Source organism: Myodes glareolus, chromosome 1 (genome assembly GCF_982192425.1).
Source record: "Myodes glareolus chromosome 1, mMyoGla1.1, whole genome shotgun sequence".
NCBI classification, from domain to species: domain Eukaryota; kingdom Metazoa; phylum Chordata; class Mammalia; order Rodentia; family Cricetidae; genus Myodes; species Myodes glareolus.
This window is the reverse complement of record NC_142026.1, coordinates 117355562-117360513: the sequence shown is the minus strand read 5'-3', so window position 1 is coordinate 117360513 and position 4952 is coordinate 117355562. Positions and strand designations below refer to the sequence as shown.

The window sequence follows — 4952 nt, the reverse complement described above, 5'->3', positions numbered from 1 at the left end:
TCAAATTCTCTCCAACTGAGAACCGGGCATCATTTTTAGCGCCCCCGCCACAGGTAAATCCAATACACAGCATGGCTGACATACTCCGTTTTAGAAGCTGAATAATTTTCCTGCATAATAGCCTAAAACTGAGAGATCAAAAGTACCTAGTTTCTCTTTTCGCCCTCCCCCACCTCCACCCCCACCCCCCCACCCCCTCCTCCCGCCATCTTTCCCCTTTGATTGGCTTTTCTTAGAGCGTGCTTAACTGAATCCAGTCACTCTAGGACTAGAAAAACCCAGCACCCAGATTATCTCAACTTTTGTGATTTATTCAACCTGTTAATATTTTTCTCAATTTATCTTTGTGAGGCTAGGTTTCATAACAATTCATCGAATCCTAACCCCTTGAGGGGGTCTCATAGCACAATAGGAAAGACAGTCACTCAGCGCTACTCAGAAGAGCGGAAACATAGCTAAAGGGGAGGCTTCACAAACTTCTCTTGCACAAACATCCAGGGCTGCCTCTCAGAGGAACTGCATTGAGCTGGTCAGGAAGACATTGGTGCCCTAAGCAAGTAGAAGTTGGGTGGCATTGGAGCTGGGGGAAAAATATCAGTGTAACAGTATAGAAGCACGGGCCTGTCAGATGAGACTCTAGAGCCATTACTAGCCTGAGGTGGCTGGAGGCCCGTGAAACATGTATGTGTGTACACGGGTCTTTGGGAAGGAGAAATGGAAATTGTGGCATGTGAGACCAGCAAAGAAACCAGGAAGTGTTCCATAAATTTAAGAAGAATCAAGCCTAGAATCAGCCCATGAGGCTGCTATGCAAATGAATCGCATGTTTTACAAACTCTTATGACATTCAAGAGACCAGATTATTATTGAATCTCTATTAATCTTATGAATATGTTAGAATAAATTTCACTTTTGAAACTAATTGTACGTGTGTATGTATGAAATTATGCTATTAGTGTAGAAAGCAAAGACGTAGAGGATCTGAAACAAGCCGGGTAACTCTCCTGAATTTGAATGTTCAAATGACTCCGAAGGTAAAAAGGTAGAAAACCTCCTGCTTTGGGAGTCTGGGAGCCTAATGATGTTCTCAGAGAAAACAACATGGTCTGGTTTTTTGTTTTGTTTTGTTTTTTGTTGTTGTAGTTTTCAGTAATGGTGACCACTAGGGCTTCATGTATGCTACATGCAGTGAGCTATCTCAAATCACATAGTACAAACGAATGAGAGAGAGAGAGAGAGAGAGAGAGAGAGAGAGAGAGAGAGAGAGAGACCAGTATACTTGTAAAGTCCTCAACATAAAGAATTCACGGGAACAGGCAGTTTAACTCTTGGGAGTTCCTGGTTAGGCTACGTGAGGGAGAACTCCCTCCATCCATGCGGACAAACCTTGCTTGTTTCCTCCCATGGAAACGCTATCCTCTCCAAACCATCCCTCAAGCAGGTTTCCTACTCACTTCCTCCTTGCACACTCTGATAGGCCAGTAACTGGCTACACCTCTCTCACTTCCTCTCACACCACCTAGGCACGCATGCCCTCTGGTCTTCTTTCAGGGTAGGATCTTGGGAACATTAAGAGCCTGGTATCAAATGGCATCACATTATGATCTTCCTTGACAGCGGCCAGTGTTTTAGTTTAGCAGCTACTGTCCAAATATGCAGGTAAAGAAACTGGAGGGCCAGTGTTCAAGGACTTATCCAAGACTATAACTAGTATCAAAGGTTAAAGAGGCTTTCTCATCCACCCACTGTGTGAACATCATTCCTCTTGCTGGGTAAAGACACTACCACCAAGTTCTGAAGAGAATGAGTACACTATAAATGCATGTTTGACAAAAAGCTTCCATTCTGAGTTCACTGCATATGTAAGAATGAATGTCTAAATATGCATAAACACGTCCATATACCATAGGGATTGATATGGTGCATAGACAATTCCCAATTCATTCATCACAAATGCCTAATTGTAAGTGATTTGTATGGGGTGCAGAACCCCTTTGCTACAGGAACAATATCACACAAAGAAAAAACAACATCATGCGGAGCCACAAAGTGCATATGAATACATATTATTAGTTTTATTTCAGTCTGAACCAAGTGCTAGGTTTCCCCACTGCCTGTGATCCCTTCCCAGTGTGTGGGGATTTGAGGGTGAAGTCCTTTCTGAATTACATTGACGGTACAGATACAGAACAAGTAACATATACATACACATAAAGATACAAATAATTGAATTTGCTTCTTCATCAGTGTGATAAAACCCTGGTCAAAACCAGCTTGGGGAAGGAAAGGGAAGATTTTAAGTCTTGCTGGAAATGGTCCATAGCTGCAGGAAGTCAGGGCTGCTGCTCAGGGCAGAGACCTAGAGAGAGCAACTGAATGAGAAATCGTAGAGGAAAGCTGCCTACGAGCTGACTCTCCATAGCTTGGACTTCTCATCCGGGCTGTCATCTCCCGTTCCAGGGGTGGTACTGACTACAGTGCTCCCATATCAAGCATAAACAAGAAGATGCCCCACAGATATGGGTGCGGGTCAGTCTGACACGACCAAGTCTTCATTTGTGGGTTCCTCTTCCCAGGTGACTCTAGTTGTTTCAAGTTGACAAAAAACAGCCAACACATACATGATATCTGGCATGTAAGATAGAAGAAAGCAAAGATACTCATTTCGTTCGTGCACATTGTCAATTCCTCGAGCAATACCTGGCACATATTAGGTACTTAATGAATATGTTCAAATAAGAAAAACCAGTATTCTATGGACCTTTTAATAGCTTCTGCCCTCTCTAGAAGAACAAGTAAAACGTGGACCCTAAAATACTAGATATGGTCATTTCCAAATAAAATTTGGGGACAAAATAATAAAAAGTTTATCTTTTAGGTTCATACTAATATTATTCTCTCTCTCTCTCTCTTTTACACACACACACACACACACACACACACACACACACACACACACAGAGGAAACATGGCCTGACAATATTCAGACCAACTGATGATCACGCATAATCTTGAACTTCATATAACTTAAGGAAGAACAGACTAGAGACAAAATTCCCCAAAACAAAATCCATTGAAGTAGATATTAATGGAGAAATGGACCTAGGAAAGAAAGTAGTTTTTTTGTTTTGTTTTGTTTTTCCATGAGGTTACGTGGATGACTTAAAAGCTGACATTGTACATGAATTGAATCTACACATCACCTCTACACAGAGGTGACTGGCCATCCTGTCGCTACCGGAGACAGGATGCAGAGAGCTAAACTGAGGATGTGATGGTTAATATCGATGATCAGCTGTAACATGAAAAGGCTGGGCCTGCTTGTTTGTGTTTCTGTCCTGTCTGGCCCCCCAGCTGTTTAGTCCCAGAAAAAAATCACACACAGGACTCCGTAAGTTATAAAGCTGATTGGTCCATTAGGTCAGGCTTCTTACTGGCTAATTCTCACATCTTGATTAACCCATTTTTCTGGTCTATGTTAGCCATGTGGCTCAGTACCTTTTTCAGTGGGGCAGCTCACATCCTGCGGCTTCAGTGATCTGGGCAGGAGTGGGAAGAATCAACTTCCTCCTCCCCAGAATTCTCCTGCTCTCCTTGCATCATTTCCACTTCCTGTCTGGTTTCCCCGCCTACACCTCCTGCCTGACCAGTCAGCGTTTATTTAAAACATGATTGACAGAATACAGACAATTCTCCCGTACCAATCAGCTTCATAAGATCTAGAACCATCTAGGAAACTCAACTCTGAGCATGCCCTGTAAGGAATTATATGGACCAGGTTGGCCTTTGGACTTGCTTCTGGGGGATCATCTAGATGGGACTAATTAACTGAAGTCGGAAGACCTACGTTAATGGTGGGCAGCATCATTTCGAGGTCTGAGTTCTAGAGAAAGGCAACTGGACAACAACATCAATCATTCTCTGCTTCCTGACTGGGATGCAATGTGACCTTTTCAACCTCCTATCACCATGACCATGTGGACCTTACCCTGGAACTGTACACCAGAGAAACCCTTCCTTCTGTAAGTTGCTTTAACCAGGGTACTCTGTCACAGCAGCAAGACAGCTAATAGGGAAGTTATTAAATGGGGTGTGAAAACCTGAGTTAGCTGGGGTAGAAGGATGCATTCCGAGCTAACCAGTACAGTCTCACAGAGATTCAGCTTACCAAGGAAGATTGCAGAGTGTCGGGAATGGTGGAAACATTCTTTTTTTTTTTTTTTTAATTATTTACACATCACACACACACTAGAAGCAGGGGCTGGAGGAGGTGATCTTTCGGGTCATTTCCTAGCCCGTGAAGCTAGGAATGAAGCTAAGCTTTAATGAAATCTCCTACGGCTTTGTTCTCGTTTCCATGGAATTATTATGTTAAATAGGTGAAACCCTGCATATATGTGGTGTCTTAGCAATGCAAAGATCTGAAGTAATTTCTCAAGGGAACAAAGTATTTCTCCGAGTTCCTGGAGCAACAGGAAGTGGATACACATAAAAACAATTACCAGACTCAAAAGCCATTCCCCAGCCCCTTGTAAATCCTAAGTGCCACTTAAGAGGAGAATGTTCTTGCAATCCTCTAAAATGATGTATTATTTACCTACTGAAGAAAAATTAACTGGACACGAAAATAGAGTCCCAATTAAAGAACTCCAACTAACTCTCAGTTTTGTGTCTCATCGCTGTTTACTTGATAGTTTTAAGGAAATTGGTGTACACATGGCATTCTCCTATACCCAGGCATTCTGGGATGCAGACTGGGACTTAAGAAACATTGCCATGGTGGTGGGTGGCTGTGGGGAGGGGTACCCAACTCTCCAGTGTGTCAGGGTCGCAATAAATCTGAGAAAGTGCCATTAAAAAAAAAAAAAGAGCAAGCATGGGGTGAGAAATCTCGGATTTGAGTGTTGATGTCATCGTGACAAATGGCATAAGCAGGGGGGTAAACCACAATC

The 4952-nt window shown here is 42.8% G+C and overlaps 1 long non-coding RNA gene across 1 annotated transcript; it reads right to left on the bottom strand.

Moving 5' to 3' along the window:
- Positions 1–2050: 2050 nt before the first annotated feature.
- Positions 2051–3603, bottom strand: LOC146895822 (uncharacterized). The gene is made up of 2 exons (XR_015005213.2): positions 3499–3603; positions 2051–2628 (listed from the first exon to the last, which is right to left on the bottom strand). It is a non-coding gene; the product is annotated as an uncharacterized LOC146895822 (long non-coding RNA).
- Between the last annotated feature and the right edge of the window lie 1349 nt (positions 3604–4952).